This window comes from Triticum urartu, chromosome 3A (genome assembly GCF_056163025.1).
Source record: "Triticum urartu cultivar PI428250 chromosome 3A, HENAU_Tu73, whole genome shotgun sequence".
NCBI classification, from domain to species: domain Eukaryota; kingdom Viridiplantae; phylum Streptophyta; class Magnoliopsida; order Poales; family Poaceae; genus Triticum; species Triticum urartu.
The window spans coordinates 468,876,247-468,890,255 of record NC_141875.1 but is presented as its reverse complement, the minus strand read 5'-3'; positions in this window follow the sequence as shown (position 1 = coordinate 468,890,255).

Here is a 14,009-nt window from a genome sequence, read left to right as displayed (position 1 = left end):
CCGAACCAGTGAATCCTCGTACTCCTCTCCACGCGGGCTTCCACTGCCACGTCTTCCCCGGCTCCGCGTCGTCCCCTTCCTAGGCGTCGCCGTCGTCCACCGCCGTGGTGCTCTCGGCGCGGTGTGGTCAATGTGGTCAACGACCGACTTCCATCGGAAGAGTACTGTGCGTGGAGACGCTGACAGTTGGGTCCACGGTCGCAGCAAGGAAGTGCCTCCTTATTACGCGCAAAATAATTATTCCTCCACCTGACAGCGGGGACCCACCGGACGAGCCACTGTATTTCGCGAAAAAAACGTTTGCTCCTGACTGCTGGGACCCACCAGCTACATCTTCGCACGCAAGGAAGTGCCTGGCAGTCGGGACCCACCTGGTCGAAGCGTACGTAGCGTTGTCATTCTGGTCGCGAACGTGTACGTACATATATACTGGTCGATGTAGAGGCGCGCACATGTCGTAGTAGAGGCGCGCACGTAGCATGTACACGTACGTACAGCGGCCAGGGTTCAAGAAAGAAAATACGGCCACGTATGTGTACATACGGGCGGGGTCTCGAACGCCTACTCGTGCATACATACGGCCAGGGCTCATGTACATGGCTGGGTCGGAACGGAGAAACATCGTCGTCGTCGTGTTCATGGGGAGGCAATGGAATGCGTCGTGTTCATGGGGAGGCAACGGAATGCGTCGTGTTCATGGGGAGGCAACGGAATGCGTCGTGTTCATCGGGATGGCTTGGATGGAATAGGCGATGGAAACGAGGCCTGGCGTACCGCAGAACGGAGGAAACAGCCTTGTGTTTGACTGGCCACGTTCGAAACGGGATCCTGTTGATTGGGAGGGGTCTGGCGTACCGCAAAACGAAGGAAGCAGACCTCCTACGGTCGAAACGGGGGTCCTGTTCATCGGGGGGGTGTGGCGTACCGCAAAATGGACGAAAAGGACCTCCTATGGTCGAAACGGGGGTCCTGTTCATTGGGAGGGGTGTGGCGTACCGCAAAACGGGACTCCACGGGATACTGTTCATCTCCACCGTCGACCCCCTCCAGCCTCCACGAGCTACTGTTCATCCACCGTCGACCTCCTCCAGCCTCCACCTGCGACTGTTCATCCACGGGCTCCTGTTCATCCAGCCTCCACTGCGCGCTACTCCACCGGCTACTGTTCAACCGGCCCTCTCCACGGGCTCCTTTCAACCACCCCTCCACGGGCTACTGTTCATCCTGCCCTCCACCATCTACTATTCATCCTGCCCTCCACGGGGTGGTCCTGTTCATCCAGCTCTCCACGGGGTCCTGTTCATCCAGCCCCAACCGGCTTGATCGATCGGGGTGCTGTTCATCTAGAGGAAACACCACGGGGTCCTGTTCATCCACCCCCACCGGGAACTGTTCATCCAAACCCCCCCCTCCGGCAACGCTCACTGTTCATCCAGAGGCAGCATTGATCGGCTTCAGTTAGCAGTAGTAACGAAGGAATCGCTCGATCGAGTTCAGTTAACAGCCATCGATCGATCGCTCGGGTTCAGTAACGCGTAGCCTGCAGTGCAATCACTCGGGTTCAGTTAGATCCCAACGCCTCGCTCGGGTTCAGTTAGAGCCAACGCCTAGCACACACGCGCGTACGTGTACGAGAGAAACGCACATCGCTCGGCCCCCGACCTCCCACCGTAACCGGGAACTCCCCAAAATTTTCCTTGCCCTCGCTTCTTCCATGGTTTTGTCCATCATGGACGACCCAAAGAATGTCATGCAAGTGCGTCTCCGGCCCGCCCAGGACGAAAAGCCCATTTTCTGTCATGATTTTTTGTCATAGAAGTAGGAGCCCACCACATCTATGATGATACCGGGTTTTGTCACAATTATCGTCATAGAAGTGTCATATGTATGACAGAATTTTTTTTGTTCGACCCAAAATGTCACGGATGTGTCTTTTTTTGTAGTGCTTGGATCATCTTCGATCCCTATGTGCTCGGGCTGAAACCCCAACTAGCTTTGTTGAGGGCAAATATTTAGATGAGCATGCTTGTTATGTGCGACAACGCATATCTAAAAAAGGGAAACTTTTACTGGATTAAATTCATCGTTTGCAGTGCTATGCTTGGAATTTATGTGAAATATATGATTGTACTTGTTGTTCTAAAGACCCTAAGAAACACCTTCCTTACCAATGTGAGTTTAGTGATAATGGAATCGTATCTTCGTATACTAAGGGTGTTTATAATTACTATGATGTTCAACAAATTGAAGAATTTGTTGCTTTTAGGGGTACTTGTAAAATTGCTTCTTTTATTGAAGAGTGTGATACTACTCTCTACAAATCTGAAAATTTTGCCATACTTACATATTGCTATGATAATTATGCTTCTAATCCTTATATTAAACCATATATTGAGGACTCCTCCGCTGTCCATGAAGAGACTAATATTTTGCAGGAGTCTATGGAAGAAGAAATTAATGACATTGTGAGCTCATTGGATAAAAAGATGAGGAGGAGAGCGAAGAACAAAAGGTGGAAGAGCAGATTGATCACCTGTTCCCACCATCTAATGAGAGTAACTCTTTATCCCATACAATGTTTAATTTCCCTTTGAATTTACCGAAGGATGAATGCTATGATGATTGTTATGATCCTGTTGATTCTTTTGAAATATCCCTTTTTGATGATGCTTGCTATGCTTGTGGCCAAGCTGCCAATATGAATTATGCTTATGGAGATGAACTTGCTATAGTCCCTTATATTAAACATGAAATTGTTGCTATTGCACCCACGCATGATAGTCCTATTATCTTTTTGAATTCTCCCGACTACACTATATCGGAGAAGTTTGCACTTATTAAGGAATATATTGATGGGTTGCCTTTTACCGTTGCACGTGATGATTTTGATGAATATAATATGCATGTGCTTGCTGCTCTTACTTGCAATTATTATGAGAGAGGAACTATATCTCCACCTCTCTATGTTTCCAATATATTGATGGGTTGCGTTTTACTACTACACATGATGATTTTGATAGATATAATATGCATGTGCTTTCTGCTCCTACTTGCAATTATTATGAGAGAGGAACTACATCTCTGCCTCTCCATGTTTCCAATATGATAAAATTGCAAGAAACTATTTATACTATACATTGGACTTTACTATGTGTGCATGAATTGTTCTTTTATGACATGCCGATGCACAAGAAGAGAGTTAGAATTCATTGTTGCATGATATATGTTACTTTGTGCTCACTACTAAATCACAAATCATTGTTAATTAAAATTGGCTTTGATATACCTTGGGATCCGGGTGGATCCATTACTTGAGCACTATATGCCTAGCTTAATGGCTTTAAAGAAAGCACTGCCAGGGAGACAACCCGGAAGTTTTAGAGAGTCATTTATTTCTGTTGTGTGCTTTTATAAAGTTTAAAAACAAAAAAAATAAAGAGGGGAACCTAAAACTTATTCAAAAAGAAAAGCGAAAGTAAGAAAGACGAGCATTGTTAAAGTGGGAGCTAACCTTGAACTTCATGCCCATGGAGACTTTGTGACCCTTGATTACAGAAACTGTTCAACAAAAATAATTATCCCCTTGTACAAATCCATTGTATCATAAAAATAATGTTCCAAGATTTGCCTTTAGGATGTTTCCATTGCTTGTTGGTTTGTGCGGTGCAAAACATAAACTTTGGCTATAGTGAGCGATTTTACATTTTTTACTGGAATGTCAAATGGTTCTGAATATTTTTGCACTGTCTTTCTACACATTTTTTTTATTTTTACTAATTGTTTCAGAATTTTTGGAGTAACAGAAGTATGGTGAATGTTCAGATTACTACAGACTGTCCTGTTTAAGACAGATTCTGTTTTTGATGCATCATTTGCTTGTTTTGATGAAACTATCGATTTCTATTAGTGGATTAAGCCATGGAAAAGTTATATTATAGTAGCTACAGTGCAAAAACAAAATATGAATTGGTTTGTAACAGTACTTAGAGTAGTGATTTGCTTTATTATACTAACGGATCTTACCGAGCTTTCTGTTGTGTTTTGTGTGGATGAAGTGATCAAAGATCGAGGAGGTATCTATATGAGGAAAATGAGGAGAGGCAAGAGGTCAAGCTTGGGGATGCCCAAGGCACACCAAGTACATATTTAAGGATACTCAAGCGTCTAATCTTGGGGATGCCCCGGAAGGCATCCCATCTTGCTTCAACAAGTATCGGTATGTTTCCGGTTTCGTTTCGTTCATGTGATATGTGCAAATCTTCGAGCGTCTTTTGCATTTAGTTTTCACTTTTATTTGATGAACCATGATGGTATGAGATAGTACATGGTTGATTTATATAATGCTCTTTGCACTTCACTTATATCTTTTGAGTATGGCTTTATAGAATGCTTCATGTGCTTCGCTTATATCATTTGAAGTTTGGATTGCCTATTTCCCTACACATAGAAAACCGCCATTTGTAGAATGCTCTTTTGCTTCACTTATATTTGTTAGAGCATGGGAATATCTTTTGTAGAAAGAATTAAACTCTCTTGCTTCACTTATATCTATTTAGAGAGAGGAGATGAATTGGTCATTCACATGGTTAGTCATTAAATCCTACATAAAACTTGTAGATCACTGAATATGATATGTTTGATTCCTTGCAATAGTTTTGCGATATAAAAATGGTGATATTAGAGTCATGCTAGTGGGTAGTTGTGGATTGTAGAAATACTTGTGTTGAAGTTTGTGATTCCCGTAGCATGCACATATGGTGAACCGTTATGTAACGAAGTTGGAGCATGAGGTATTTATTGATTGTCTTCCTTATGATTGGCGGTCGGGGACGAGCGATGGTCTTTTCCTACCAATATATCCCCCTAGGAGCATGCGCGTAGTACTTTGTTTTGATGACTAATAGATTTTTGCAATAAGTATATGAGTTCTTTATGACTAATGTTGAGTCCATGGATTATACGCACTCTCACCCTTCCATCATTGCTAGGCTCTTCGGTACCATGCATTACCCTTTCTTACCTTGAGAGTTGGTGCAAACTTCGCCGGTGCATCCAAACCCCGTGATACAATACGCTCTATCACACATAAGCCTTCTTATATCTTCCTCAAAACAGCCACCATACCTACCTATCATGGCATTTCCATAGCCTTTCCGAGATATATTGCCATGCAACTTCCATCATCATCATATACATGACTTGAGCATTTATTGTCATATTGATGTGCATGATCGTAAGATAGCTAGCATGATGTTTTCATGGCTTGTCCATTTTTTGATTTCATTGCTACGCTAGATCATTGCACATCCCGGTACACCGCCGGAGGCATTCATATAGAGTCATACTTTTGTTCCAGTATCAAGTTGAAATATTGAGTTGTAAGTAAATAAAAGTGTGATGATCATCATTATTAGAGCATTGTCCCATGTGAGAAAAGGATGATGGAAGCTATGATTCCCTCACAAGTTGGGATGAGTCTCCGGACTTTACAAAAAAATAAAAGAGGCCAAAGAAGCCCACAAAAAAATAAAAGAGGCCAAAGAAGCCCACCAAAAAAACAAAAATAGAGAAAAAGAGAGAAGGGGAAATGTTACTATCCTTGTACCACACTTGTGCTTCAAAGTAGCACCATGTTCTTCATATAGAGAGTCTCTTGAGTTATCACTTTCATATACTAGTGGGAATTTTCATTATAGAACTTGGCTTGTATATTCCAATGATGGGCTTCCTCAAGTGCTCTAGGTCTTCATGAGCAAGCAAGTTGGATGCACACCCACTTAGTTTTAGTTTGAGCTTTCATACACTTATAGCTCTAGTGCATCTGTTGCATGGCAATCCCTACTCCTCGCATTGACATCAATTGATGAACATCTCCATGGCCCGTTGATTAGCCGCATTGATGTGAGACTTTCTCCTTTTTGTCTTCACCACACAACCTCTATCATCATATTCTATTCCACCTATAGTACTATATCCATGGCTCACGCTCATGTATTGCGTGAAAGTTGAAAATGCTTGAGAACATCAAAAGTATGAAACAATTGTTTGGCTTGTCATCAGGGTTGTGCATGATTTGAATATTTTGTGTGACGTAGATGGAGCATAGCCAGACCATATGATTTTGTAGGGATAACTTTCTTTGGCCATGTTATTTTGAAAAGACATGATTGCTTTATTAGTATGCTTGAAGTATTATTGTATTAATGTCAAATGATATACTATTGCTTTGAATCACTCGTGTCTTAATATTCATGCCATGATTAGATTACATGATCAATATTATGCTAGGTAGCATTCCACATCAATAATTATCTTCTTTATCATTTACCTACTCGAGGACGAGCAGGAATTAAGCTTGGGGATGTTGATACGTCTCCGTCGTATCTATAATTTTTGATTGTTCCATGCCAATATTATATAACTTTCATATACTTTTGGCAAAAATTTATACTATTTTTGGGACTAACATATTGATCCAGTGCCCAATGGCAGTTCCTGTTTGTTGCATGTTTTTTGTTTCACAGAAAATCCATATCAAATGGAGTCCAAACGGGATAAAAACTTATGGAGATTTTTTTGGAATATATGTGATTTTTGGGAAGAAGAATCAACGCAAGACGATGCCCGAGGGGGCCACGAGGCAGGGGGTGCGCCCCTGATCCTCTTGGACACCCCGTAAGGCGGTTTGTGACCTTCTTTTGTCGCAAGAAAGCCAATATCCAGATACAAATCGTGTTAAAATTTCAGCCCAGTCGGAGTTACGGATCTCCGGGAATATAAGAAACGGTGAAAGGCCAGAATCTGAAATGCAGAAACAGAAGGAAACATAGAGAGAGATCCAATCTCGGAGGGGCTCTCGCCCCTCCGCCGCCATGGAGGTCATGGACCAGAGGGGAAACCCTTCTCCCATCTAGGGAGAAGGTCAAGGAAGAAGAAGAAGAAGGGGGGGGTCTCTTGTTGGGGAACGCAGTAATTTCAAAAAAAATTCCTATGCACACGCAAGATCATGGTGATGCATAGCAACGAGAGGGGAGAGTGTCATCCACATACCCTCGTCGATCGTAAGCGGAAGCGTTATGAGAACGTGCTTGATGTAGTCGTGTGTCTTCACGATCCGACTGATCCAAGTACCGAACGTACGGCACCTCCGAGTTCAGCACACGTTCAGCTCGGTGACGTCCCATGAACTCTGATCCAGCAGAGCTTAGAGGGAGAGTTCCATCAGCACGACAGCGTGATGACGGTGATGATGATGCTACCGACACAGGGCTTCGCCTAAGCACCACTACGATATGACCAGGTGGATTATGGTGGAGGGGGGCACCGCACACGGCTAAAAGATCAACCGATCAACTTGTGTGTCTTGGGATGCCCCCTGCCCCCGTATATAAAGGAGCAAGGGGGAGGCTGGCCGGCCCTAGAAGGGCGCGCTAGGAGGAGTCCTACTCCCACCGGGAGTAGGATCGCCCCCTTCCCTAGTTGGACTAGGAGAGAAGGAAGGGGGAGAGGGAGGAAGGAAAGGGGGGTGCCGCCCCCTCCTAGTCCAATTCGGACTAGAGGGAGAGGGGGCGCGTCGCCTGCCCTGGTCTCCTCTATCTCTCTCCACTATGGCCCAATAAGGCCCATACATTTACCGGGGGGTTCCTGTAACCTCCCGGTACTCCGGTAAAATCCCCATTTCACCCGGAACCATTCCGATGTCCAAATATAGGCTTCCAATATATCAATCTTTATGTCTCGACCATTCTGAGACTCCTCGTCATGTCTGTGATCATATCCGGGACTCCGAACTACCTTCGGTGCATCAAAACACATAAACTCATATTACCGATCGTCACCGGACTTTAAGCGTGCAGACCCTACGGGTTCAAGAACTATCTAGAGATGACCGAGACTCGTCTCCGGTCAATAACCAATAGCGGAACCTGGATGCTCATATTTGTTCCTACATATTCTACGAAGATCTTTATCGGTCAAACCGCATAACAACATACGTTGTTCCCTTTGTCATCGGTATGTTACTTGCCTGAGATTCGATTGTCGGTATCTCAATACCTAGTTCAATCTCGTTACCGGAAAGTCTCTTTACTCGTTCCGTAATACATCATCCCGCAACTAACTCATTAGTTGCATTGCTTTCAAGGCTTATAGTGATGTGCATTACCGAGAGGGCCCAGAGATACCTCTCCGACAATCGGAGTGACAAATCCTAATCTCGATCTATGTCAACTCAACAAGTACCATCGGAGACACCTGTAGAGTACCTTTATAATCACCTAGTTACGTTGTGACGTTTGGTAGCACACAAAGTGTTACTCTGGTACTCGGGAGTTGCATAATCTCATAGTCATAGGAGCAGGTATAAGTCATGAAGAACGCAATAGCAACAAACTAAACGATCATCGTGCTAAGATAACAGATGGGTCAAGTCAATCACATTATTCTCTAATTATGTGATCCCGTTAATCAAATGACAACTCATGTTTATGGTTAGGAAACATAACCATCATAATTCAACGAGCTAGTCAAGTAGAGGCAAACTAGTGACACTCTGTTTGTCTATGTATTCACACATGCACTAAGTTTCTGGTTAATAAAATTCTAGCATGAATAATAAACATTTATCGTGGTATAAGGAAATATAAATAACAACTTTATTATTGCCTCTAGGGCATATTTCCTTCAGTCTCCCACTTGCACTAGAGTCGATAATCTAGATTACACAGTAATGAATCTAACACCCATGGAGTCTTGGTGCTGATCATGTTTTGCTCATGAGAGAGGCTTAGTCAACATGTCTACAACATTCAGATCCGTATGTATCTTGCAAATCTCTATGTCTCCCTCCTTGACTTGATCGCGGATGAAATTGAAGCGTCTCTTGATGTGCTTGGTTCTTTTGTGAAATCTGGATTCCTTTGCCAAGGCAATTGCACCAGTATTGTCACAGAAGATTTTCATTGGACCCGATGCACTAGGTATGACACCTAGATCGGATATGAACTCCTTAATCCAGACTCCTTCATTTGCTGCTTCTGAGGCAGCTATGTACTCCGCTTCACACGTAGATCCCGCCACGACGCTTTGCTTAGAACTGCACCAACTGACAGCTCCACCGTTCAATAAAAACACGTATCCGGTTTGTGACTTAGAGTCATCCGGATTAGTGTCAAAGCTTGCATCGACGTAACCATTTATGATGAGCTCTTTGTCACCTCCATAAAAGAGAAACATATCCTTAGTCCTTTTTAGGTATTTCAGGATGTTCTTGACCATGGTCCAGTGATCCACTCCTGGATTACTTTGGTACCTCCCTGCTAAACTTATAGCAAGGCACACATCAGGTATGGTACACAACATTGCATACATGATAGAGCCTATGGCTGAAGCATAGGGAGCACCTTTCATTTTCTCTCTATCTTCTGCAGTGGTCGGGCATTGAGTCTGACTCAACTTCACACCTTGTAACACAGGCAAGAATCCTTTCTTTTCTTGGTCCATTTTGAACTTCTTCAAAACTTTATCAAGGTATGTGCTTTGTGAAAGTCCAATTAAGCGTCTTGATCTATCTCTATAGATCTTGATGCCCAATATATAAGCAGCTTCACCGAGGTCTTTCATTGAAAAAATCTTATTCAAGTATCCTTTTATGCTAACCAGAAATTCTATATCATTTCCAATCAACAATATGTCATCCACATATAATATTAGAAATGCTACAGAGCTCCCACTCACTTTCTTGTAAATACAGGCTTCTCCAAAAGTATGTATAAAACCATATGCTTTGATTACACTATCAAAATGTTTATTCCAACTCCGAGATGCTTGCACCAGTCCATAGATGGATTGCTGGAGCTTGCATACTTTGTTAGCTCCCTTTGGATCGATAAAAACTTTGGCTTTCATCATATACAACTCTTCTTCCAGAAATCCATTCAGGAATGCAGTCTTTACATCCATTTGCCAAATTTCATAATCATAAAATGCGGCAATTGCTAACATGATTCAGACGGACTTAAGCATTGCTATGGGTGAGAAGGTCTCATCGTAGTCAACTCCTTGAACTTGTCGAAAACCTTTCGCACCAAGTCAAGCTTTGTAGACAGTAACATTATCGTCAGCGTCAGTCTTCTTCTTGAAGATCCATTTATTCTCGATGGCTTGCCGATCATCGGGCAAGTCAACCAAAGTCCACACTTTGTTCTCATACATGGATCCCATCTCAGATTTCATGGCCTCAAGCCATTTTGCAGAATCTAGGATCATCACTGCTTCCTCATAGTTCGTAGGTTCGTCATGGTCAAGTAAATTGACTTCCAGAACAGGATTACTGTACCACTCTGGTGCGGATCTTACTCTGGTTGACCTACAAGGTTCGGTAGTAACTTGATCTGAAGTTACACGATCTTCATCATTAGCTTCCTCACTAATTGGTGTAGGAGTCACAGGAATAGATTTCTGTCATGAACTAATTTCTAATAAGGGAGCAGGTACAGTTTCCTCATCAAGTTCTACTTTCCTCCCACTCACTTCTTTCGAGAGAAAATCCTTCTCTAGAAAGGATCCTTTCTTAGCAACTAATGTCTTGCCTTCGGATCTGTGATAGAAGGTGTACCCAACAGTCTCCTTTGGGTATCCTATGAAGACACAATTCTCCGATTTGGGTTCGAGCTTATCAGGTTGAAGCTTTTTCACATAAGCATCACAACCCCAAACCTTAAGAAACGATAACTTTGGTTTCTTGCCAAACCACAGCTCATAAGGCGTCGTCTCAACGGATTTAGATGGTGCCCTATTTAACGTGAATGCAGCCGTCTCTAAAGCATAACCCCAAAATGATAGTGGTAAATCAGTAAGAGATATCATAGATCGTACCATATCTAGTGTACGATTACGATGTTCGGACACACCATTACGTTGTGGTGTTCCGGGTAGCGTGAGTTGTGAAACTATTCCTCATTGTTTCAAATGAATACCAAACGCGTAACTCGAATATTCTCCTCCACGTTCAGATCGAAGAAACTTTATTTTCTTGTTACGATGATTTTCCGCTTCACTCTGAAATTCTTTGAACTTTTCAAATGTTTCAGACTTATGTTTCATCAAGTAGATATACCCATATCTGCTCAAATCATCTGTGAAGGTGAGAAAATAACTATACCCACCACGGGCCTCAACATTCATCGGACCACATACATCAGTATGTATGATTTCCAACAAATCTGTTGCTCGCTCCATAGTTCCGGAGAATGGCGTTTTAGTCATCTTGCCCATGAGGCATGGTTCGCAAGTAGCAAGTGATTCATAATCAAGTGATTCCAAAAGTCCATCAGAATGGAGTTTCTTCATGCGCTTTACACCAATATGACCTAAACGGCAGTGCCACAAATAATTTGCACTATCAATATCAACTCTGCATCTTTTAGCTTCAATATTATGAATATGTGTATCACTACTATCGAGATTCGTCAAAAATAAACCACTCTTCAAGGGTGCATGGCCATAAAAGATATTACTCATATAAATAGAACAACCATTATTTTCTCAGATTGAAATGAATAACCGTCTCGCATCAAACAAGATACAGATATAATGTTCATGCTCAACGCTGGCACCAAATAACAATTATTCAGGTCTAAAATTAATCCTGAAGGTAGATGTAGAGGTAGCGTGCCGACCGCGATCACATCGACTTTGGAACCATTTCCCATGCGCATCGTCACCTCGTGCTTAGCCAATCTTCGCTTAATCCATAGTCCCTGTTTCGACTTGCAAATATTAGCAACAGAACCAGTATCAAATACCCAGGTGCTTCTACGAGCATTAGTAAGGTACACATCAATAACATGTATATCACATATACCTTTGTTCACCTTGCCATCCTTCTTATCCTCCAAATACTTGGGGCATTTCCGCTTCCAGTGACCAGTCCCTTTGCAGTAGAAGCACTCAGTCTCATGCTTAGGTCCGGACTTGGGCTTCTTCACTTGAGCAACAACTTGCTTGCCGTTCTTCTTGAAGTTCCCCTTCTTCCTTTTACCCTTTTTCTTGAAACAGGTGGTCTTGTTGACCATCAACACTTGATGCTCCTTCTTGATTTCTACCTCCGCAGCCTTTAGCATTGCGAAGAGCTCGGGAATTGTCTTATCCATCCCTTGCATATTATAGTTCACCACAAAGCTCTTGTAGCTTGGTGACAGTGATTGAAGAATTCTATCAATGACACTATCATCTGGAAGATTAACTCCCAGTTGAATCAAGTGATTGTTATACCCAGACATTTTGAGTATATGCTCACTGACATAACTATTCTCCTCCATCTTATAGCTTTAGAACTTATTGGAGACTTCATATCTCTCAATCCGGGCATTTGCTTGAAATATTAACTTCAACTCCTGGAACATCTCATATGCTCCATGACGTTCAAAATGTCGTTGAAGTCCCGGTTCTAAGCCGTAAAGCATGGCACACTAAACTATCGAGTAGTCATCAACTTTGCTCTGCCAGACGTTCATAACATCTGGCGTTGCTCTTGCAGCGGTTTTGGCACCTAGCGGTGCTTCCAGGACGTAATTCTTCTGTGCGGCAATGAGGATAGTCCTCAAGTTACAGACCCAGTCCGTGTAATTGCTACCATCATATTTGAACTTTGCTTTCTCAAGGAACGCATTAAAATTCAAAGGAACAACAGCACATGCCATCTATCTACAACAACAAAGACATGCAAAAAACTATCAGGTACTAAGTTCATGATAAATTAAAGTTCAATTAATCATATTACTTAAGAACTCCCACTTAGACAGACATCCCTCTAATCATATAAGTGATCATGTGATCCATATCAACTAAACCATGTCCGGTCATCACGTGAGATGGAGTAGTTTTCAATGGTGAACATCACTATGTTGATCATATCTACTATATGATTCACGCTCGACCTTTCGGTCTCAGTGTTCTGACGCCATATCTGCATATGCTAGGCTCGTCAAGTTTAACCCGAGTATTCTGCGTGTGCAAAACTGGCTTGCACCCGTTGTATGTGAACGTAGAGCTTATCACACCCGATCATCATGTGGTGTCTCGGCACGACGAACTGTAGCAACGGTGCATACTCAGGGAGAACACTTATACCTTGAAATTTAGTGAGAGATCATCTTATAATGTTACCGTCGATCTAAGCAAAATAAGATGCATAAAAGATAAACATCACATGCAATCAATATAAGTGATATGATATGGCCATCATCATCTTGTGCCTGTGATCTCCATCTCCAAAGCATCATCATGATCACCATCATCACCAGCTTGACACCTTGATGTCCATCGAAGCATCGTTGTCGTCACGCCAACTATTGCCTCCACGACTATCGCTACCACTTAGTGATAAAGTAAATCAATTACATGGCGATTGCATTTCATACAATAAAGCGACAACCATATGGCTCATGCCAGTTGCCGATAACTATGTTACAAAACATGACCATCTCATACAATAAAATTTAGCATCATGTCTTGACCATATCACATCACAACATGCCCTACAAAAACAAGTTAGGCATCTTGCCACTACAAAACAAATACACTCCGTGATGATATGTGTTTGTCACAGTAGGTCGCGTTTTCTGTCATGCATGTACATCCATGACAAATTTATGATAGAATCAAGATAGTCATACCCGTGCTGTCGTAGAAGTGCTCCATGACATTGCCAAAATTATCATCACGGAAGTGTCCACTTCCATGATGATAAATCACGCGTCAAAGAAGTGCTTTCGTCAAGGGTGACCGACACGTGGCATCCATCGTAACGGAACGCCGTTAAGCTACCGGGTCGGATTTTGGATCCGATAACCCGTTAACAGCCACGACCAATGCCAACTTTCCACATGTAAAATTCTCATTGGCTGACGAATCCACGCGTCGGCTCCGCATTGGCACAGGTGTCACTCATCCAACAGTCGAGATGGGCCTATGATATGTTGACACGTGGACCGACCCAAAAGTGGCCC